This window comes from Garra rufa, chromosome 5 (genome assembly GCF_049309525.1).
Source record: "Garra rufa chromosome 5, GarRuf1.0, whole genome shotgun sequence".
In the NCBI taxonomy this organism is placed as follows: Eukaryota; Metazoa; Chordata; class Actinopteri; order Cypriniformes; family Cyprinidae; genus Garra; species Garra rufa.
In genome coordinates, this window is record NC_133365.1 from 23506804 (window position 1) to 23532426 (window position 25623).

Consider the following 25623-nt stretch of genomic DNA (forward strand, 5'->3'; position numbering starts at 1 on the left):
GATGTGGATGAAATAGAAATGCATTTTCAGTTAAATTTCACCTCGGAGCTCTGAATAACTGGTAATGAAAAATTCAATAATGTAAATTTACAACTGAAACTAATAAAATTGTTAATCTTGACAATTTTGTAGATGTATTGGTTTTGTATTTATTCAGTTTTAAAGGACTAGTTCAATTCTGACACAAATATTTCCTGCTGATAATTTACTCACCCCTGTGTCATTCAAGATGCTTGTGTCTGTCTCTTTTTCTGTCAAAAAGGTTTTTGAGGAAAACATTCCAGGATTTTTCTCCATATTTAAATGGGAGCCAAGGGGTTGAAGGTCCAAATTTAATTGTCAATGCAGCTTCAAAGGGCTCTACATCATCCCACCCAAGGAAAAAGGTTCACTGGGAACTTGTAAAGCCCTTTGAAAGCTGTATTGAAATTTTGAAACCTTTATCCTTGACCTTAATCCCACTGAAGTCCACTATATGGAGAAAAATCCTGAAATCTACTCCTCAAAAACTTTACTTTCTTTTTGACTTAAAGAAAGAAAGATATGAACATCTTGGATTACAAGGGGGTGAATGAATTATCAGGAAATATTTTCTAATAGTTTTAAGGTAAACATATATTTAATTAAATGTTTTAATGAAACTGTCCCGTGTTCTTTTAATTTAATTGTGCTGTATTTCTTAAAAATAGCTGAAATGTAAAATGTAAATTTTATATGGCATTTGCACAGACTTTGTATTGCAGACTGTTTTTTGTCTTTTAAATAAAAATGTTAATTGTGCACCTTGAGCATGCTTTGACACTTTATTGAAGGTTTTTTATTGTAATTATTTGGGGGGGGGGGGGGTGCTGCCGGGGCGTCCGGGTGTGTGGCTAGGGCGAGGGGGCGGATTCCGGCACATCCCGGGGGGGGCGTCTGGGGCAGCCTGGACCTCCTGGGCGTTGGCTGGCCCCCATGTGGATCCCGGGCACAAACCCATTTTAAACCCCTTTGGGCAGGTGGGGACCAAATGGGTCTGTCATGAATTGCCCAATTAAGACCCACATAAGACCCTTACAGATCCCACTTAAAACCTACCTGGGCATCCACGGCGTGCCCCCATGTGGATCCTGGGTGCAAGCCCACTTTAAACCCCTACAGACTGGTGGGCCCCAAATGGGTCTGACATGTATTGCCCGGTTAAGACCCACATAAGACCCTTACAGATCCCACTTAAAACCCATCTGGGCATCCACGGCTGGCCCCCATGTGGATTCCGGGTGCAAGCCCACTTTAAACCCCTACAAACTGGTGGGCCCCAAATGGGTCTGACATGTATTGCCCAGTTAAGACCCACATAAGACCCTTACAGATCCCACTTAAAACCCATCTGGGCATCCACGGCTGGCCCCCATGTGGATCCCGGGTGCAAGCCCACTTTAAACCCCTACAGACTGGTGGGCCCCAAATGGGTCTGACATGTATTGCCCAGTTAAGACCCACATAAGACCCTTACAGATTCCACTTAAAACCCATCTGGGCATCCACGGCTGGCCCCCATGTGGATCCCGGGTGCAAACCCACTCTTTGGGCAGGTGGGGCCCAAATGGGTTTGGCATGAATTGCCCAATTAAGACCCATGCAGTACCCTTACAGGTCCCACTTAGCAAGTCTGGGCTTCCACGGCTGGCCCCAATGTAAATCCCGGGTGCAAGCCCATAATGGGGCCCACATTTGCCGCCCAAGAAGCCCTCATCTGGGCCCCACATGTCATTGCTGGCTGGGTAAAGGAGCACAGAATTCAGCCAGAGACTGATAATGAATAAATGCTCCAATGAATGTCTTTATGATTATTGTGGTCATCCAGGTATATATATTATAATATTAAATTAAACATTTTAATTTTTTTTAAAGCAAAATACTTCCAAATTATAATTAAACATTTAAATTATAACTATTAATATTATTTATGATTTATATATTCATTATAATTGTGAGATTTAAATCATATAGAATTTGCATACATTTAATGAATCACCTAAAAGACTACAGGTTAATAGAGAGAATTCAGAGTTTTTTTATGCGCCTCAATCCAATCCATTAGGTGGCAGTAATGCAACTTGAGTTCCCTTTATTTGACGACAGTTCACAGATGTGTATTGATTCATCTCAGAGAAAAGAAGTAGGGGAGAGCGGGGCACAACCTAAAGCGGGGTTAATTGTAACACGCGTGGTTTAAATATTTCCACACATGCTAGCATAACCAAATTTACGGTGTTTATTAGTTGCCATAGCAACACTGTGCAGAGAAAAAAAGAGCGCCAGAATTCAAAAGCCTTTTGAAGATATCGCTGAATATTTATTTTACCATAGTAAAAGTACATTTCTGGCTGAAGTAAACTTTTCATTTCAGTTTTTAATATTCATTTAAAATTAGACAAATCTGCTATTATTTTAATCTCCAATTTGTTATTTATCAGTTTAGATGGTTTATTAATGCTTCGCAAACCAGCAGAAGACACTAACCTGTTTTAAACTCCAGTCGCGCAGATGGGGAATGATGTAACACTGTGTTACAATATTCCCCGCGGTTATTAAACTATGCTATTCTGTGACATTAGCGGTGCAGTTTACACTATTTACTTCTAAGGATTTTGATAAGAGACCTCAAGAAACAGGTGAATAAAGGCTGACAATCAATGTTTAATGTTCAGAAGTTATTATTTCAAGTAATGTAAAGCATTTTGGCTGGTTTATGTGTGTCGTGTTCTATGAGAGCTGTGTGTGGAGGAGTGAAGTGTTCTTCTGAATGTCTAAATGTGTTTCATCTATCTGTCCACATTGTTTTGAACCAGTGTACAGCTGTGTGTTGCGATCAAAGCCGTTCAAAGCATTGTTGCGATGTGTTCATTTTCAAACTCCAAAATTCGATTATTTTTATTTTTTTTAAAAACGTCATTTCTTCATTTGAAAAAGTTAACACATGTATTTTACTGACAAAATATTTTAGTTTGTTGTGTATATTTATTTCATTCGATCAGATAACATTTGAAGCTGTCATATGGTCGTGTTACAACGTGCCCCTCAGATGTTACAATGTACCCCACCTACGGGGCATGTTGTCACGTTTCACTTCCTTTCTTTTGAGGCAAATAACGAAAAACAAAGTAATCAAACAAGGAGGGGAACATAAGTTCAGGAGCAGCCAGGCAAGAAAACAACAAACAAAAATTCCCCTCTATCTTAGGAGTGGTTCGACTTAATAATCTCACAAAACAAAAACAAATCAACAACAAAAGTTTACACTCACTCCCTGACTAACTGAAAAAACAGGAGAAAAATGGGGGTTACAATAAATAAAAAGGCCGGGCACCTCCTTACGGTTCCCCTGAGAAGAACAAAAAGAGAAAACAATCTTCAGTGACAATATAACACATACAAGAAGAAGAGGAATGATACTGATGTACCATAAGCTGAAGGCATGTCAGTATCTACCTGCACATGAGTATGAATCTGCAACACTCAAAGCCACAGTGCTTTGGGTAGGAAGTTAAGCTTGTTAATTCAACTTTAACCTTTACACATTCAGCAACAATCTTAGCAACTAATAGAAATGGAAAGTAAGGTACAACCGGTTATGATGGTAAAGGTGAAGCTCAACAACAAATTGTACTAAGCAGGACACCCGACAGCTCTGGAGAACTTCTCATCAGCTGACTGTTGATCTCTGCTTTTAAGCTGCTTCCCTCCTTGGTGTTAACCTTCTGCAGCTGGAGCTGCAATCAGCGCCCTGGTAGAGCGAGAGAGAGAGAGGGAGAGAGAGAAACCTGGAGAGCAGAAGACACAGAGCATAGAGAACAACTACCCCAGACACAATAACAAATTAATACGTCCTTGGACGTAACAGTATACACTGTAAATATGAAACAAAGCGATATATTTGTACTAGACAAGTGTGAAAATAACGTGGATAAAAAATTGTAGGCTACTCTGAACCCCACGTGGATTTACATAAACCGCGAAATTCAAAAAGTGTTAGGTTGTGCCCCGCTCTCCCCTAAGTTAACGTTACATGGACTTTATTTAATTACGCGTGTATTTCACTAACGTTATTCATCTTCCTTGCAACTTGTGTGTTTTTATCTGGACAGGTCCGAGTGAACTGCGAGTCTGCGATGAGTCACATGAACGCGCGCTGTCCGCAACGAACGGCCAGGTAAGGATTTTCAGAAAATATAATACATTTCGGCTTGTTTTTCCACCAAACTCTAGCAGATACAACAGTGAGAGTGTTGTTTGAATGTTTGTTTTTCAACACTATATGTGACAGCACAAGCAGACCGATCGCGATTTTGACTTTCTATCCTGAAAAAATATAGAATGGAAAATTTTAATGTAATAAATATTTTCACAAATTTCTTATTCGTGCTATCGACCTATTTTGAATTTCTCTCAGCTCCTTCTTTTGTAACTCTAATGAGAAAAGCCTTAATTATGTTTTCAATAGATCTTAACTTTGTAGACAGAAAAAAAATATTTATTTTAAATGCACTCATCTGCCATATTAAATTCTAATTACAATTTGCACTTAATTTTGTAGTACATTAAGTCACATTTCCAAATATTTAGGACCCACCTTCTTTCAGTTACACTACTACTAATCAAATGTTTTACACCATTGTGCAGTTTTAACATCCTGTTTGTTTTTATACTTTAGATGCCTTACAACAAGTGAAAGCTGAGAAGAAGGAGGCCTCAGATATCATCATTTCTGTGACAGTGCAACATTGGCTCTAATGTGGCCCTGTATGGCTTGGGGACATTGCCTCATGGTGGAAAGCCCTGAGTTCAGACTATCAGACTAGGAGACAGGACATCTTTTTTTAATGAGAAAAGTAGCTTCAATCCATGAAAAACTTCAAACTTCAAGACCTGAACAGCAAACTGGTAATGTCTCAGTCTGTGGTATGTTAGTGTTTCTAGCTTTGATGGTGAGTTTTAATTTCAATGTTGTTCCATTTTGCAGATGCAGGTTGCATTTGTTATATGTTGTCAGCTTTACAGGCTCTTCTCCTGGCATTTGCTTTATAAATTCAGAATTCAGTGTTGGTCTGCTATCTGGGGCCCTAGGGAAGGCTTAGCCTTCCCCTGGCCACCGGGACCTGGGGCCAAAAAATGCACCTAAATTGGACATAGGCCCTATTCCCCTGCACAAACAAATTCAATATATTGTGTCTGTTGCTAATAAAATGAAAATGAATAGAAAGCAATTGCGGCATTACATTAAAGTGCATATTGCAGGTTAAAAAAAATTCGAGATAAACATATATTCGTGAATGAAAATACTATACGAACCGTTAATGCACTATTTGAAAATATTTTACAAGACCTAAGGGCACAAATTTAGAAGACAAAGTGACGGTTTCCTTGACCGCTCTCAAAAACAACTTTTTTTCCCCACACCGCATCATGTGACGTCACGAGAGGGAGTCGTTCGCCAAGCTCTGTTGCTATTCAGTAGGAGCAGTCGTGAGTTAGTGTTTTCGGTAGTTATTTTTAATTTCAATTGATCATCGTCATGGTAAATTATTGTGTTTATGGAGGCTGCACAAACTCCAGCCTGTCAGGACATCGTGTCCATGGGTTTACTTACAATAAAAAGAACGGTGCTATCTTCCGTATATGGGTGCGTTTGTACGGATGAAGTGACGGGCCTATACTAATGCATCTGCTTCGAAAAACGCGTTCACTTTACACTGGAGGATTATCATCCCGGCGATATGATGCAGTTCAACATGAGATGCTGAAGCAAGAACCAAGTGAGGCTCAGAGCCGGTGCAGTTCCTTCGGTGCACCGTGCACACAGCAGCTTCATCGGGTCCGCTGTCAGACTGTGGTTCGTCCGAAGCCGTCAGAGATGCAGCTCGACGAAAACGTGAACTGCACCGTAAGTCTTGGTTTTCTTCTCACAACTTCTCATAAATACCAAATCCGTGAACATATTTATTTAAATAATGAGACAACGAGATGTGTGTAAGTTTTTGTAAAGCACGGTAGCTAGCTTGTAAGCATTAGCAATATCATTTTAAGAACCATGTAAAAACGGTACCATAGGAGAATGCCTACTGGTCAGTTATCCTCAGTTTGTTAATATTATAATCATCAAGTCTACACTGTAACCGATTTTTGTAATTTGAACAGTATTTTACTGTAATATCTACAGTAAGATACTGTAAAATGTATATACAGTATTTTACTGTAAACTGCAAAGGATTATGGGAAAATATATGATCACTACTGTAATTCTCCACTACTGTAAATCCGTTTACAGTAGTGAACTTGCCCGCGAAAAATTGACCAATGGCAAGGGAGATTTTTTTTTTCTCCTGTTGAGAGGAAGTGGCGGTAAAAAGGACAAAAGAGAAATGTTGCATCAATAACTCGACAAAAAGGTTAGTATATTATTTCTGTTTTATGAAAAACTGAACAATTTTAATTTGTTTTCACTTGTTAACAGCAAACTAACAATATTCATCGTGTTTTTCCTGTCGGTAGCCTTTTTTTTCTGACTGACGGCCGGGGCGCCGCCATAACGGTGAAAACATGGACTGGTGAGTAAATTAAGGTGACCTATATTAGTCGAAATAAACTTTATTTAAACTGAGAAACACGTTTGTATATTGTGCTGCCCTTTAATGCAAGTTAGTTCGTCTGACGAGCCCTTACTCAAGCTTAACAGCAAACTGAGGTGAAATACTGAGGTAAAGTGCGTTAAGCAACACCACTGTTTCTGTGGAGATTTTAAACTGTATTTTCAAGCCCTTCTTTTGCTTGTCATTTTCAAGTTTCTGGTCTGGATGTCGTCTGTAACGTCGGAGCGCGGAGGTGTAACGTTATTTTGGATCTTCTTCTGTGAATGACTGCCATAGTATCGACGATAATGAACTGGTAAGCTAATAATGTCAGTAAGCCGAAGTTGACAAGCTTAACGTTAGTCACAGAGCAGCATAATATCTTTTAAACGCTGCCTCTTTATAGCTGGCAAGGTAATTCTCTTCAAATGATGTTTAAGTAAGAAATGTGTGTATGAATGTCGTATGTAACTTTATAGACGGTCCCTTCAGGGTCAGACACCGGGGTTAAATTGGTTTTGTTTTTGATATTCGTGACACATTCAGCGATAAACACCAATAACTTTAAAACGACTTGCCCTAAAAAAGTCTAAACGGTGTGATAGCCAAAAGGGCATAGCTGATCATGTTTCACAGCCTTCATTTTCAGTATTTTCGCTCTGTATAATGAGTACTGCCCCAAACAAGCCGTCGCAATGTGCATTAAGCCGGGAGAGCTCGCTCTCAGCGGAGCGTTCAGTAAGGGACCGTGGGGAAAGTGCAAGTTTTTTTTTTTTTTTTTTTTTTTTTTTTTTTTTTTTTTTGCTGTATCTCAGTGAGCGTTGTTTTTGTGATAGCTTATTTGTAAAGCCTTTCATGCATGGTACAGATGCTATAAATTGTATTATATTGTAAAATAACAAATATATCAACATAAATAACCATTTAAAATGAATTATTATATCATTAAATGGCAACTTTACACATACATATGGAGACAAATTTACATTTTGCCTGCCAAACATGTACAGCACAGGTCAAGGAGTCAGTACAGAATAATTTAGAATATCCAGAGGACAGTGTAAGTAATACAAGGATGAAAGTATAATAAGTTCATACAATCAGCTATTTTTTATGTTTGCCTATATTGCTAACAGGTTTCTGCACATATGTAACAATTGTTATTGTTCCTACAATGTGTTTTATTAATCATATATATATATATATATATATATATATATATATATATATATATATATATATATATATATATATATTGTCAGCTGTGGCTTTATGTCCCATTTTACTCCTTTGTTGCATGGTTTCCACATACGTGGACAGGTAAATCATTTTTTAATGGAACTGAATTTTATGAAAATGGAATTCAATTTTAGCGTCATGTTAAAATTATGAAAAAAATCATAAAATAATTTGGATAATGTTTTCCATAATTCATGCATGAAAGGGTTAAAGGGCCTATAGACATGAGACCACTGTCAATCAATAGAAGGGGACAGGAGATTAGGGAATTGCATGTCCAAAATTAACATTCTTTTTCAAAAAACTTTCATCAGCAGGATCATAGAGACATGAGACCAGTGTCAATCAATACAGGGGGACAGTGGACATTTTTCACATCCTTCCAATTTACCCCCAAAGGTATAAAAGGGAATTACATGTCCAAAATTAACTTTCTTTTTGTAATAACTTTTTACAACAGGAAGATAGAGACATGAGACCAGTGTCAATCAATAGAGGGGGACAGTGGACATTTTTCACATCCTTCCAATTTACCCCCACTGGTAGAAAAGGGAATTGCATGTCCAAAATTAACCTTCTTTTTGTAATAACTTTTTACAGCAGGACGATAGAGACATGAGACCAGTGTCAATCAATAGAGGGGGACAGTGGACATTTTTCACAACCTTCCAATTTATCCCTACTGGGAAAAAAAAGGGAATTTCATGTCCAAAATTAACCTTCTTTTTGTAATAACCTTTTACAACAAGAAGATAGAGACATGACTCCAGTGTCAATCAATAGAAGGGGACAGTGGACATTTTTCACAACCTGACAATTTACCCCTACTGGTAGAAAAGGGAATTGCATGTGCAAGATTAACTTTCTTTTTGTAATAACTTTTTACAGCAGGAAGATTGACACTGGTCACATGTCTCTATCAATAGAGGGGGACAGTGGACATTTTTCACAACCTTCCAATTTACCCCTACTGGTAGAAAATGGAATTGCATGTCCAAAATTAACCTTCTTTTTATAATAACCTTTTACAACAGGAAGATAGAGACATCAGACCAGTGTCAATCAATAGAGGGGGACAGTGGACATTTTTCACATCCTTCCAATTTACCCCCACTGGTAGAAAAGGGAATTGCATGTCCAAAATTAACCTTCTTTTTGTAATAACTTTTTACAGCAGGAAGATAGAGACATGAGACCAGGGTTAATCAATAGAGGGGGGAAGTGGACATTTTTCACAACCTTCCAATTTACCCCTACTGGTAGAAAAGCGAATTGCATGTCCAAAATTAACCTTCTTTTTGTAATAACTTTTTACAGCAGGACGATAGAGACATGAGACCAGTGTCAATCAATAGAGGGGGACAGTGGACATTTTTCACAACCTTCCAATTTATCCCTACTGGAAAAAAAGGGAATTTCATGTCCAAAATTAACCTTCTTTTTGTAATAACTTTTTACAGCAGGAAGATAGAGACATGAGACCAGTGTCTATCAATAGAAGGGGACAGTGGACATTTTTCACAACCTGACAATTTACCCCTACTGGTAGAAAAGGGAATTGCATGTCCAAAATTAACCTTCTTTTTGTAATAACTTTTTACAGCAGGAAGATAGAGACATTAGATCAGGGTTAATCAATAGAATTGGACAGTGGACATTTTTCACAACCTTCCATTTTACCCCTACTGCTAGAAAAGGGAATTGCACGTCCAAAATTAACATTCATTTTGTAATAACTTTTTACAACAGGAAGATAGAGACATAAGACCAGTGTCAATCAATAGAGGGGGACAGTGGGCATTTTTCACAACCTTCCATTTTACCCCTACTGCTAGAAAAAGGGAATTGCATGTCCAAAATTAACCTTCTTTTTGTAATAACTTTTTACAGCAGGAAGATAGAGACATGAGACCAGGGTTAATCAATAGAGGGGGGCAGTGGACATTTTTCACAACCTTCCAATTTACCCCTACTGGTAGAAAAGCGAATTGCATGTCCAAAATTAACCTTCTTTTTGTAATAACTTTTTCAAGCAGGACGATAGAGACATGAGACCAGTGTCAATCAATAGAGGGGGACAGTGGACATTTTTCACAACCTTCCAATTTACCCCCACTGGTAGAAAAGGGAATTGCACGTCCAAAATTAACCTCCTTTTTGTAATAACTTTTTACAACAGGAAAATAGAGACATGAGACCAGTGTCAATCAATAGAGGGGACCAGTGGACATTTTTCACAACCTTCCAATTTACCCCTACTGGTAGAAAAGGGAATTGCATGTCCAAAATTAACTTTCTTTTTGTAATAACTTTTTACAGCAGGAAGATAGATACATGACTCTAGTGTCAATCAATAGAGGGGGACAGTGGACATTTTTCACAACCTTCCAATTTACCCCTACTGGTAGAAAAGGGAATTGCACATCCAAAATTAACCCTTTTTTTGTAATAACTTTTTACAGCAGGAAGATAGAGACATGACTCCAGTTTCAATCAATAGAGGGGGACAGTGGGCATTTTTCACAACCCTCCAATTTACCCCTACTGGTAGAAAAGAGAATTGCACATCCAAAATTAACCCTTTTTTTGTAATAACTTTTGTCAGCAAGATCATAGAGACATGTGACCAGTGTCAATCAAAAGAGGGGGACAGTGGCCATCTTTCACAACCTTCCAATTTACCCCCACTGGTAGAAAAGGGAATTACATGTCCAAAATTAACCTTCTTTTTGTAATAACTTTTTACGACAGGAAGATAGAGACATGAGACCAGTGTCAATCAATAGAAGGGGAGAGTCGGCATTTTTCACAACCTTCCAGTTTACCTCTACTGGTAGAAAAGGGAATTGCATGTCCAAAATTAACCTCCTTTTTGTAATAACTTTTTACAGCAGGACGATAGAGACATGAGACCAGGGTTAATAAATAGAGGGCGACAGTGGGCATTTTTCACAATCTTCCAATTTACCTCTACTGGCTGTTTAGAGAATTGCATGTCAAAATTAACCTTCTTTTTGTTATAACTTTTATCAGCAGGTGCATAGAGACATGAGACCAGAGTCAATCAATAGAGGGGGACAGTGGACATTTTTCACAACATTTCATTTTACTAGTGGCTGATTAAGGAATTGCATCTCCAAAATGAATATTATTTTTGTAATAGCTTTTTCCATCGGTTAGATAGAGATATAAAAACAGTGTTACAACGTAGGTGTCACACCCCCAGACTTTCATGTTGGTTTCTCCCATTCTCCCCCGCAGTTCAGAGTGTTTTTGGTTTCTCCCTCATTGTCTACACCTGGATGTGTAATCAGTCTGTCTATTTAGTGTGTGTGTTTTCCCCTCAATGCGGTCGGTCTTTAATGTTACCACTCTGTGTTCCTGTGTCTGCCTGTTTCCCATTGGATTTATTAAATGCACGTCTTTTTATTACGTCGTTGTTCGTGTGTTCCTGCCTGATCCATGACAGTAGGGGAGGAGAGTGTGCAACTTTCAAAACCTTTAATTTTTCCTTAGTAGCTGATCAGGGAATTGCATGTCCAAAATTAACCTTTTTGTAATAACTTACTTCAGCAGAAAATTAGAGACATGACACCAGTGTCAATGAACAGAGGGGGACAGTGGCCATTTTTCACAACTTTTCATTTTCCTTTGATTGAATCCATGAAGCCATGTACCTAAACAGGATGTCCAGGACCTCTGGCAGAAAAATAGGCCCACAACATTAAAGATCCAGTAGTATTTTTAACCGTGGACATGGGGTACTTTTTTAATCCCTGTCTTAGCTAGCTTTAGTTTCATTTGACCATAGAAGACCTGTTTGAAGTTCCAATCATGTCTGACAAGTGTTGAGTTTGTTTTTGGATGAGAGAGGAGGATTTTTCTTGAAACCCACTTTAACAACATGTGCTGATGTACAGGCTGTTTGATAATTTTATTTTAGGCTTTCTGACCCCAAGACTCAACAATTCTCTGCAATTCTCAAGCTGTGATCCTTGGAAAGTATTTGGACACTCAAACTCTCCTTTATATAGTGCATTAGGATGATATAGACACGCATCCTCTTCTAGGCAGATTAGTAACATCTTTAGTTGATTAGAACTTCTTAATTATTGCCCTGATGGTGGGAATGTGAATTTTCAATGCTTTAGCTCTTTTCTTACAGCCCCTTTCTATTTTGTGAAGCTCAACAAACTGTTTCACACCAGAATTACATTCTTTGGTTTTACTCCTTGTGATGGATGATTAATGGCATTTGGCCTTTGTGTTTCACATATTTATAATCCTGTGGAACAGAAAGTCATGGCTGGAATACACTTCAAAGAGATATTTTACTTAGACAAATTTCTAGGGGTGCCAATAATTGTGGCCAACGTGAACTAGAGGAACCCCCCCCCCCCCTCCCCCCCTTTTTAACTATATATATAGTTTAAAACCTGAATATTAATGTGTGTAATTTTTTTTTCTTCCATTTAATATTGCACTTCAGAAGCTACATAAATGTCTCCTAGAAGACAATATAAGTACAATTTACCCTGATCATCCCATTCGAAAAGTTTACACTACCTGGCTCTTAATGCATTGTGTTACTTTCTTGAGCATCAGTTAATGTGTTCATTCTTTGTAATAGTTATGTATGAGTCCCTCAATTGTTCTCAGTGTAAAAAGCTGGATCATTCATTTACTTTCGGAAAGGGTTCAAATTTGCAGATGCTGCTGGAAAACCAAAGAATGTGCAGGAGCTAGAGGATTTTTTCTGAAGAACAACAGGCAGCAGAACTGCTTAGGGCCAACAAAGAACTCATAAAAAATGATTACAAAACACAAAAACAATTGTGAATCATCCAGGAGGGTATGCAAACTTTGGAATGGGGTCATAAAATCAGTTATTAATTTGTCTTGTGGAGTATATTTAACATCTGTTGTATAAAATAGCTTATTCAGGGCAGTATTGATAAAAAAAACAACTTAAAAATAAAAATAAATATTTTTTTTTTTTAAATATTAACATTTTGCATAATCTGCAGGGATATGTAAACCTATGAAAAAATACACAACTGTATTTAAACATTAAATTATTTAAACTGATTTACTTCTGTTTTTTGAGACTTTTAACTTTATATTCAAATCGACTTTTATTTTTATGATTTACATTTATATATTTAAAGTTATGCATTCACAATTCACATTTAAATATGTACACATTTAGATTTACTTATATTCAGACTTATAGCTATATATTCAAATTTATAACTATATTCAGATTTACTTTTATATAAGTATATATTAACAATTTAACTATATATTAACAATTTACATTTATATATTCAGACTTATAACTTTATTACATTCAGATTTACATTTATATATTCAGACTTATACAGTGGTGTGAAAAAGTGTTGGTCCCCTTCCTGATTTATTTATTTATTTATTTATTTTTTTTGCATGTTTGTCACACTTTAATGTTTCAGTTCATTAAACAAATTTAAAAATTAAAGATAACACAAGTAGACACAACATGAAGTTTTTAAATTAAGTTTTTTTATGAAGGGAAAACAAAACTTAAACCCACATGGCCCCCCGTTAAAACATAACTGTGGTTTATCACACCTGAGTTCAGTTTCTCTAGCCAAACCCAGGCCTGATTATTGCCACACCTGTTCGCAATCATGAAAATCACTTTAATAGGACCTGCCTGACAAAGTGAAGTAGATCAAAAGATCCTCAAAAGCTATACATCATGTTGAGATCCGAAGAACTATAGGAACAAATGAAAAAGTAACTGAGATCTATCAGTCTGGAAAAGGTGATAAAACCATTTCTAAAGCTTTGGGACTCCAGCGAACCACAGTGAGAGCCATTATGCACAAATGGCGAAAACATGGAACAGTGGTGAACCTTCCCAGAAGTGGCCGGCCGACCAAAATTACCCCAAAAGCACAGCGACGACTCATCCAAGAGGTCACAAAAGACTCCACAACAACATCTAAAGAACTGCAGGCCTCTCTTGCCTCAGTTAAGGTCAGTGTTCATGACTCCACCATAAGGAAGAGACTGGGCAAAAATGGCCGACATGGCAGAGTTCCAAGACAAAAACCGCTGCTGAACAAAAAGAACATAAAGGCTCATCTCAGTTTTGCCAGAAAACATCTTGATGATCCCCAAGGCTTTTGGGAACATACTCTGTGGATTGACGTGAAAAAAAGTTTAAAATTTTGAAAGGTGTGTGTTCCATTACATCTGGTGTAAAAGTAACTCGGCATTTTAGAAAAAGAACCATCATACCAACAGTAAAATATGGTGGTGGTAGTGTGATGGTCTGGGGCTGTTTTGCTGCTTCTGGAACTGGAAGACTTGCTGTGATAAATGGAATCATGAATTCTGCTGTCTACCAAATCCTGAAGGTAAATGTCCGGCCATCTGTTCGTGACCTCAAGCTGAAGGCTTGGGTTCTGCAGCAGGACAATAATCCAAAACACACCAGCAAATCCACCTCTGAATGGCTGAAGAAAAACAAAAAGAAGACTTTGGAGTGGCCTAGTCAAAGTCCTGATCTGAACCTTATTGAGATGCTGTGGCATGACCTTAAAAAGGCGGTTCATGCTCGAAAACCCTCCAATGTGGCTGAATTGCAACAATTCTGGCAAGATCAGTGGCCAAAATTCCTGCACAGCGCTGTAACAGACTCTTTGCAAGTTATCGCAAACGCTTGATTGCAGTTGTTGTTGCTAAGGGTGGCCCAACCAGTTATTAGGTTTAGAGGGTGTAGGATTACAAATTTAAGAAATGTTGATCATATGTTCTGACAAAGCTTCACAGGAAAATCTAAAGTGAAGTATATTCTATTTAGCTTCTAAAGGTACAGATGATGACATTCTAAGAAGATCAAATCAGGCAGCCCAGGTGTCTGAGACATTAACCTTTTGTTCTCAAGCTACAGCGATGCCTTTGTCTCTATGATAATGTGAAGGTATGGGCAATACTGTCAGACTGATTGGATTAGCACCTATGCCTATGAATGACACTGTTATGATAATGAGATCAGGGCTGGGGAACTCTGGTAACGGGCTGATTCCTGTACTGCATTTGCATGCTTTGTTTAGATTGACGCCACCTCTATGTAATCCTCCCCCTGGAAATATATTTAAACTGTATTGTATCTGACATGAGTCAGACGATTTTTGATGACTGCAGCGAACGAACAGCTAGGATCTCAATAAAGAGAAACTTCTGCTTCAAGATAGCCAAAACGTCTCCTGGTCTCTGAGAAAAGTTCACAACAAGGGCAAACACTTTTTCACACAGGGCCATGTGGGTTTGGATTTTGTTTTCCCTCCATAACAAAAAACTTCAGAAAAAAAAAAAAAAACAGAAAGGGCCAACACTTTTTCACACCACTCTAACTATATATTCAGACTTAAAACTATATATTCAGATTTACATTTATATATTTAGACTTATAACTATACACTCAGATTTATTTTATATACAGGTGCATTTAAAAAAAAACAATTAGAATATCCTGAAAAAGTGCTGAGATGGTATCAACTTTTAATTTACTTACTAAAAATGTCAAAACATATTGGCAAAACACATGGCAATTCCCTAATCAGCCACTAGGGTAAAAAGAAAGGTTTTGAAAGTTGTGCACTCTCCTCCCCTACGTTATAACACAGTTCTTATATCTATATCTACCCGATGGAAAAAGCTATTACAAAAATATTATTCATTTTGGAGATGCAATTCCCTAATCAGCCACTAGTAAAATTAATTGTTGTGAGAAATGTCCACTGCCCCCCTCTGTTGAGTGACACTGATTTCATGTCTATGACTTCCTGCTGAAGAAAGTTATTACAAAAAGAAGATTGATTTCGGACATTCAATTTCCTAATCAGCCACTTGGGGTAAAAAGAGAGGTTGTGAAAAATGCCCACTGTCCCCCTCCATTGAATGACACTGGTTTAATGTTTTTATCTTCTTGCTGTAAAAAGTTATTACAAAAAGAATGTTACTTTTGGACATGCAATTCCCTTTTCTACCAGTAGGGGTAAATTGGAAGGTTGTGAAAAATGTCCACTCTCCCCTTCTATTGATTGACACTGGTCTCATGTCTCTATCTTCCTGCTGTAAAAAGTTATTACAAAAAGAAAGTTATTTTTGGACATGCAATTCCCTTTTCTACCAGTAGGGATAAATTGTAAGGTTGTGAGAAATGTCCACTGTCCCCTTCTATTGATTGACACTGGAGTCATGTCTCTATGATCCTGCTGACAAAAGTTATTACAAAATGAAGGTTCATTTTGGACATGCAATTCATTTTTCTAGCAGTAGGGGTAAATTGGAAGGTTGTGAAAAATGCCCACTGTCCCCCTCTATTGATTAAAAGTTGCTGCTGTAAAAAGTTATTACAAAAAGAAGGTTAATTTTGGACATGCAATTCCCTTTTCTACCAGTAGGAGTAAATTGGAAGATTGTGAAAAATGGCCACTGTATAATTCTACTGATTAACCCTGATCTCATGTCTCTATCTTCCTGCTGTAAAAAGTTATTACAAAAAGAAAGTTAATTTTGGACATGCAATTACCTTTTCTACCAGTAGGGGTAAATTGGAAGGTTGTGAAAAATGTCCACTGTCCCCCTCTATTGATTGACACTGGTCACATGTCTCAATGATGCTGCTGACAAAAGTTATTACAAAATTAAGGTTAATTTTGGACATGCAATTACCTTTTCTGCCAGTAGGGGTAAATTGGAAGGTTGTGAAAAATGTCCACTGTCCCCCTCTATTGATTGAGACATGTGACCAGTGTCAATCTTCCTGCTGTAAAAAGTTATTACAAAAAGAAAGTTAATTTTGGACATGTAATTCCCTTTTCTAACAGTAGGGGTAAATTGGAAGGTTGTGAAAAATGTCCACTGTCCCCCTCTATTGATTGACACTGGAGTCATGTCTCTATCTCCCTGTTGTAAAAAGTTATTACAAAATGAAGGTTCATTTTGGACATGCAATTCCCTTTTCTACCAGTAGGAGTAAATTGGAAGATTGTGAAAAATGGCCACTGTATAATTCTACTGATTAACCCTGATCTCATGTCTCTATCTTCCTGCTGTAAAAAGTTATTACAAAAAGAAAGTTAATTTTGGACATGCAATTACCTTTTCTACCAGTAGGGGTAAATTGGAAGGATGTGAAAAATGTACACTGTCCCCCTCTATTGATTGACACTGGTCACATGTCTCAATGATCCTGCTGACAAAAGTTATTGCAAAATTAAGGTTAATTTTGGACATGCAATTACCTTTTCTGCCAGTAGGGGTAAATTGGAAGGTTGTGAAAAATGGCCACTGTCTAATTCTACTGATTAACCCTGATCTCATGTCTCTATCTTCCTGCTGTAAAAAGTTATTACAAAAAGGAAGTTAATTTTGGACGTGCAATTCCCTTTTCTACCAGTAGGGGTAAATTGGAAGGTTGTGAAAAATGTCCACTGTCCCCCTCTATTGATTGAGACATGTGACCAGTGTCAATCTTCCTGCTGTAAAAAGTTATTACAAAAAGAAAGTTAATTTTGGACATGTAATTCCCTTTTCTAACAGTAGGGGTAAATTGGAAGGTTGTGAAAAATGTCCACTGTCCCCCTCTATTGATTGACACTGGTCACATGTCTCAATGATGCTGCTGACAAAAGTTATTACAAAATTAAGGTTAATTTTGGACATGCAATTACCTTTTCTGCCAGTAGGGGTAAATTGGAAGGTTGTGAAAAATGGCCACTGTCCCCCTCTATTGATTAACCCTGATCTCATGTCTCTATCTTCCTGCTGTAAAAAGTTATTACAAAAAGGAAGTTAATTTTGGACGTGCAATTCCCTTTTCTACCAGTAGGGGTAAATTGGAAGGTTGTGAAAAATGTCCACTGTCCCCCTCTATTGATTGAGACATGTGACCAGTGTCAATCTTCCTGCTGTAAAAAGTTATTACAAAAAGAAAGTTAATTTTGGACATGCAATTCCCTTTTCTAACAGTAGGGGTAAATTGGAAGGTTGTGAAAAATGTCCACTGTCCCCCTCTATTGATTGACACTGGTCTCATGTCTCTATCTTCCTGTCGTAAAAAGTTATTACAAAAAGAAGGTTAATTTTGGACATGTAATTCCCTTTTCTACCAGTGGGGGTAAATTGGAAGGATGTGAAAAATGTCCACTGTCCTCCTCTATTGATTGACACTGGTCTCATGTCTCTATCTTCCTGTCGTAAAAAGTTATTACAAAAAGAAGGTTAATTTTGGACATGTAATTCCCTTTTCTACCAGTGGGGGTAAATTGGAAGGATGTGAAAAATGTCCACTGTCCCCCTCTATTTATTGACACTGGTCTCATGTCTCTATCTTCCTGTCGTAAAAAATTATTACAAAAAGAAAGTTAATTTTGGACATGTAATTCCCTTTTCTACCAGTGGGGGTAAATTGGAAGGTTGTGAAAAATGTCCACTGGTCCCCTCTATTGATTGACACTGGTCTCATGTCTCTATCTTCCTGTCGTAAAAAGTTATTACAAAAAGAAGGTTAATTTTGGACATGTAATTCCCTTTTCTACCAGTGGGGGTAAATTGGAAGGATGTGAAAAATGTCCACTGTCCCCCTCTATTTATTGACACTGGTCTCATGTCTCTATCTTCCTGTCGTAAAAAGTTATTACAAAAAGAAGGTTAAATTTGGACATGTAATTCCCTTTTCTACAAGTGGGGGTAAATTGGAAGGATGTGAAAAATGCCCACTGTCCCCCTCTATTGATTGAAACTGGAGTCATGTCTCTATCTTCCTGCTGTAAAAAGTTATTACAAAAAAAGGGTTAATTTTGGATGTGCAATTCCCTTTTCTACCAGTAGGGATAACTTGGAAGGTTGTGAAAAATGTCCACTGGTCCCCTCTATTGATTGACACTGGTCTCATGTCTCTATCTTCCTGTCGTAAAAAGTTATTACAAAAAGAAGGTTAATTTTGGACATGTAATTCCCTTTTCTACCAGTGGGGGTAAATTGGAAGGTTGTGAAAGATGGCCACTGTCCCCCTCTTTAGATTGACACTGGTCCCATGTCTCTATGATCTTGCTGACAAAAGTTATTACAAAAAAAGGGTTAATTTTGGATATGCAATTCCCTTTTCTAGCAGTAGGGGTAAATTGGAAGGATGTGAAAAATGTCCACTGTCCCCCTGTATTGATTGACACTGGTCTCATGTCTCTATGATCCTGCTGATGAAAGTTATTTGAAAAAGAATGTTAATTTTGGACATGCAATTCCCTAATCAGCCATGGCTGTCTCCTGTCCCCTTCTATTGATTGACAGTGGTCTCATGTCTATAGGCCCTTTAACCCTTTCATGCATGAATTATGGAAAACATTATCTAAATTATTTTATGATTTTTTTTTATAATTTTAACATGACGCTAAAATTGAATTCCATTTTCATAAAATTCAGTTCCATTAAAAAATGATTAACCTGTCCATGTATGTGGAAACCATGCAACAAAGGAGTAAAATGGGACATAAAGCCACAGCTGACAATATATATATATATATATATATATGATTAATAAAACACATTGTAGGAACAATAACAATAGTTACATATGTGCAGAAACCTGTTAGCAATATAGGCAAACATAAAAAATAGCTGATTGTATGAACTTATTATACTTTATCCTTGTATTACTTACACTGTCCTCTGGATATTCTAAATTATTCTGTACTGACTCCTTGACCTGTGCAGTACATGTTTGGCAGGCAAAATGTAAATTTGTCTCCATATGTATGTGTAAAGTTGCCATTTAATGATATAATAATTCATTTTAAATGGTTATTTATGTTGATATATTTGTTATTTTACAATATAATACAATTTATAGCATCTGTACCATGCATGAAAGGCTTTACAAATAAGCTATCACAAAAACAACGCTCACTGAGCTACAGCAAAAAAAAAAAAAAAAAAAAAAAAAAAAAACGAAGAAAACTTGCACTTTCCCCACGGTCCCTTACTGAACGCTCCGCTGAGAGCGAGCTCTCCCGGCTTAATGCACATTGCGACGGCTTGTGCGGGGCAGTGCTCATTATACAGAGCGAAAATACTGAAAATGAAGGCTGTGAAACATGATCAGCTATGCCCTTTTGGCTATCACACCGTTTAGACTTTTTTAGGGCAAGTCGTTTTAAAGTTATTGGTGTTTATCGCTGAATGTGTCTCGAATATCAAAAACAAAACCAATTTAACCCCGGTTGACAGACGTGACATAAACAGCGCGCTAACATGAAACACTGAGGTAAAACTGAACACCGCGGTTAACTGCATCTTTTGTGTTTTATTTTCAAGTTTGTGGTCTTGTGGTCATGTCGTCTGCATCGGAGGTGTATTAGAGTCTTTTCTGGTGATTGCCGTCGTCGCGGTGCAAACAACAGGTGAGCTTCCCCTTTCATCAATTTAACTAAGTTAATGTTAACGTTACTAAATTAGCCAAATTAGCCACAGGCTGCTGTTCTCCACTGACTTGCAGAACAGGTTAACCTTTTAAAGAGAGTAACGGGCTAGCAATATATTAATATAACAAGTTTTGCTAATAAATATTATAAATGTTTATTTTATTAAAAATGTAGATTTTATTACTGTACAGTAGTTGTCTTTTCTGATCATAAACTATAGTAACACTAAAAGGGTGTTGTGACACTGTCTGTTACAGGAGATTTCTCCAAGCACTAACTGGATGCTGACCATCAGGGGCAGAATCATCATACAGCCAGCTGTCCATTTTACAGACATGCAGAATCAGGTAACCCAAAACATTTTTGTTTTACATTGCATTTACATTCATGCATTTTTCAGATGCTTTTATCCTAAGCAAGTTATATTGTATTTAAAGTACACATTTGAAAGGTATTTATTTCCGGGGAATGTTTTTTATTACCATGTCTTGTCACATCAAGATTGAGTTTGCATGCACATTAAAATTATTTCTATTAAACCAGCATTTAAACAGCAAAATGCAGCTGCTTCAGGTATCTTTAACTTACTGTAACCTTTAAATTCATAATAGCAATCTTACCGTCTGTCAATTTAGATTATTGTTACTGTAAAGCAACAATTAGAGATTTTTAATCATAGTAGGCTTATTATATGCACAGACTTTCTAGGAAACACACGTTTAGAATGTTTATATGAACAGATTGGTTAGCATTTAGCATGGTCTGTGGCAGACTTTTGAGTGTCAGGGCAACAAAATTCAATAAACAAGAATGTAATATTAAGTGATTTAAATCATGAAGAAAGTATTGTCTTTTTGCTCCATTTAGTAAAAACGGTTCTTAACAAAGCCATGTTGTGCATCTCTGCACACAGCAGTGTTTCATTACTGAATGAATTTACCTTTTTTAAACACCTAGAATCAGTGACTTACTGACCCATTCATAAAATTCTTTATAAAAAATTTCAAGAAAAAGTTTCTTCAGTTTTTTTTCTTACTACTGCGTTCGTATGTAGTATATCATTTTTTTTTAAATGCATACAGCACCAAGTTTGACAGTTGAGGCAAATTCTTTAAACACTGTTTTTCTTGTGCTTGCAGGTTTGTTCAGACAGTCAACCTTTGTGGCAGCAAATGCATTGACAGTCACAGATCAGATGGACTTCTGGAAAGAGGGTGCAAACAACAAGCATCAGCCTGAATCCCATTCTGCCGTTTCTCATCAGAGAGCTTGTCAACTTTGACTCAAAACTACTAAAATTTAACACAACACAAACACATTTTTACTGTATGATTTTATTTTATTTACACTACCAGACAAAGCTTTTGAACAGTAAGATTTTAAATGTTTTTAAAGAAGGTCTCTTCTGCTCACTAAGCCTGCATTCATTTGATCCAAAGTACAGCAAACACAGTACACTTTTGAACCATTTTTATTATTTAAAATAACTGTTTTCTTTTTGAATATATTTTAAAATGTAATTTATTGCTGTGATCAAACCTTAATTTTTAGCATCATTACTGCAGTCACATGATCCTTCAGAAATCATTCTAATAATTTGATTTTCTGCTCAAAAACTATTATTATGATGTTGCTGAAATTATTATAATGCTAAAATACATTTTTTTTTTTTCAGGTTTCTTTGATGAATAGAAAGTTCAGATAAACAGCATTTATCTGAAACAGAAATAGTTTGTAACATTATGAATGTCTTTATTATCACTTTTGATCAATTTAAATCATCCTTGCTAAATAATATCTTTCTATTCATCAAAGAATCCTGAAAAATCTAAAAATTAAATAATGTTTATCAGCATACTAGAATGATTTCTGAAGGATCATGTGATACTGAAGACGAGTAATGATGCTGAAAATTCAGCTTTGATCAAAGGAATAAATTAAATTTGGATCAAATTAATGCAGGCTTGGTAAGCAGAAGAGAATTCTTTAAAAAAATCTTAGTGTTCAAAAACTTATGACTGGTAGTGTACTTACTTATTTTTGCTTTTCAGTATGTGTATGTTTGCCATGATACAAAGTCTCTGTACTTTTAAAAAGAAAATGTTCAACAATTAAAAAGAATATTATCAGAACTAATGCTTATGAGTTATTGTGATTTTTATGGGGTTGGGGTGGTAAAAATCTTGAATTACAGTGCTGTAGGTTAATTGGATTGTTTTTACAGGTAAAAAATGTTTAAAATAAATGAAAATAAACTCTATAGTACTGATACTGTAATTGAAAATACAGTAAAAATACTGTAATTGAAGATACAGTAAAAACACTGTAAATTAAATTACAGTAAAAATAATGTAAATGAAATTACAGTAAAAATACTGTAAATGAAATTACAGTAAAAATACTGTACATGAAATTACAGTAAAGACCTTTTAGTACTGTAAATGCACTTACAGTATTAATACTGTAAACATTTTTACAGTAACTTACTGGCATCCAGCTGCCAGTAAGTTACTGTAAAATTTACAGCAAACTTTTTACAGTGTAGTTACAGCTTGTTCACATTGTTTGCACATCAAATTTGTAATTTATTGTCATGTGTTGTGTTTATAGGGCTTTGGGAGACATTGCAAGACATGAGGCTGTGTGAAGATCTGAAGCAGTGGAGGCCAGCTGTTATTAACCTTCTCTAATGTCACACATTAGTGTGATACCCACACTGAAAATATTTTTCTTTCAGTAGTATATGTTTTGTACATCTACATGTATATATTAACAGTTGCAATTTTGTGTTTTAAATTGGGTATTAACAGTACTATGAAATAATATTTATGATTTATTGCTGTATAAATTAAACTGAATTGAATTAGCCACAAATGCAGATCTGCTTGATATATATGTTGTAAACTTCATAAAAAATTTATACAGTAAGACAATTTGTGATTGTGATTATTTTTTATTGTTTGTCACCAAAATGGGGCCATTCAAAACCTTTATAAAGTAATCCTTGCTCTGTAAACTGTCTAACAGCTGACACAACACATGCAGGTAAGGGCTTCCTGATGAATACCAGCGCACGCAACTTGACTGTATGCTGTCAATATTAATTGTCTTATACCAATGTCATCAAAAAGTTTTACTTTACATGTATTTGTCACCTAAATATAGTCAAACTGTAATTGAGATTAAATTTTACTGTTTATTTGTACGTTTTTTATTTGTAAGTATTTAGCTCAGAGTAATAAATGATCTCTACCATAAACTTACTCATGTCTGCTGGCCTGGAGATGCATTTAAGCTATATGTAGAAGTAGAACCTATTTTGATTTCAGACAGCAAGCCTCAAAGCCTGGGTGCAGAGTCAGAGACAGCACATCAAGTTTGGGGATATTTCCCATATAATAAAACAAAAAGGTAGAGCCCTGCACGGGCCTTAAATCTAAGCCCTAGCCCGGCCCTGGCCCGAAACGCACAGGCTGTAGCCCGGCCCGTGTCCGACAGCTTATCAAAAATTTTGGCCCGAGTCCGACCCGAAGCCCGTCTTTTTTTCCGCCAAACAGCTTATACTGTTACAGCCATTAAAATAGACCAGATTCGTATTTAATAGAAAGTTTATGTTTTTTCGTTTTGTTTTTTTTTATCAGAACAATTTAGAGAAATGTTTGGAGTTTTTTGTTTGTTTGTTTGTTTTTTAAATGTAAGTTTTAGTTTTTTAAGTGACATCGATATCCAAGTGGTATGTGGTCCACAGTGAGTTTACTCAATTTAACCTATATATCAAATCAACACTTGACTAGTCTACAATGCAATCCACAGATATAAAACAAACATCAATATATCACAATGTTAGATTTAAAGTTTATTATCACCATCTCAGAACAAAGGCATTTCAAACTGGGCAGGCAGCTCTGCTGCGCAAAACCGGAACATACAAAGTCGCAGTGGTAAAGTAAACGAATAATGAACAAATATATAAAGAATTAATAATAATATAGAAAACTTCAAAAACACAACTTTACCACGTGGCTGAAAATCTCTGTGCTGCGCAGAGTATGTAAGCTGAGTGGAGCGGCAACAATTTCCCCCCGCGCTCCTTGCATTTAATAATCGCTCTGCTCCAGCTCCACTCCTCGCTCACTGATATCAGAAACACCGCTCCGCGTCAAAAAATAAATAAATAAATAAGTATGTGTGAAATGTAACAGTCCTGTTCATAAAATATAATAAAATAACAGGAGATTTTCAAACATAGTGTGCAATATTTGTTCCGACCAGCGACCACAGCTGATACTTGTCAGCATTAAAAGAGTATTGCTGCTTTATCCAGTGCAAAGTTTGTAATGAAAATAATACGTTTTCGTCAGTTATTTTACCTACAGATCACACTATTTCTGATTTGAGTGATCCATCTCTATCAAGCTGAACATGTTTAACATATGATTTCCTGCTTAATGTGCAGTTATATTATGGACCATTGGCATGAATTGTACTCATGATGGAGCGGTGGTGGAGCGCTCTTGAAGAGAGTGAAAATCATGACGCTCCGACTTTTAAAAAAATCCGCTCTTTCCTCCATTCAAAATCACACCGCTCCACTCCGCGCTCCGCTCATACTCTACTATGCGCGAGTTAGGCATCACTGGCGCTTCCGGGGACGCACGCATTAAATCTCATTAAACTTTTTTATTTTTTTTCTAAAGCAGGCCCGAAGCCCGATATGCGTGCAAGTTATGACGTGAAAATTGGCCCGAAGCCCGGCCCTAGGGGCAAAAAAAAGTCGGGCCCCGACGGGCTCGGGCTCAAATGCAGGGCTCTACAAAAAGGTGTTTATCTCTCTCGTGCGCGTGGTAATAAAAACCCGCTATCACGTAACGTTTGCGTCGGATATTAATGAGTATGACACGCTTGATCAACGATTATTTGTTTGTGTTACTGGTAAGTATAATCAATACTTCTAGATGACCAATGCTATGATTTTGCCCGATTAGATATCGTCAGCTAACACTGATCTCTCACAGACACCTGCCCTGTTCTCCTCACACCACAACTTAATCTGTCTCCTCTGACCGCTGTTCTGTTTAATCCTGGCATGTCCCTGCCCTCTTGGCCACATAGCAGGCTCATATTTGTGTGTGTGGTTCGTCATACAAGTGTAAATAAACATTTTAAATGTTCTCCGCATCCGAATAGTCATTGCGATCCATTGTTTTCCTATGGTTTACATTGACCTCTCTCCCTCTCCTTACGTCACTACCGGTTTGCCAGTTTTTCAGATGCGGAAGTAAAATTATCTCACAAAA

At 36.9% G+C, this 25623-nt stretch overlaps 1 long non-coding RNA gene across 1 annotated transcript; it reads left to right on the forward strand.

Annotated features, from left to right (window-relative positions):
* Positions 1-19915: 19915 nt before the first annotated feature.
* On the forward strand, positions 19916-22332 carry LOC141335853 (uncharacterized). The gene is made up of 3 exons (XR_012355631.1): positions 19916-20305; positions 20584-20673; positions 21466-22332. It is a non-coding gene; the product is annotated as an uncharacterized lncRNA (long non-coding RNA).
* Positions 22333-25623: the final 3291 nt, after the last annotated feature.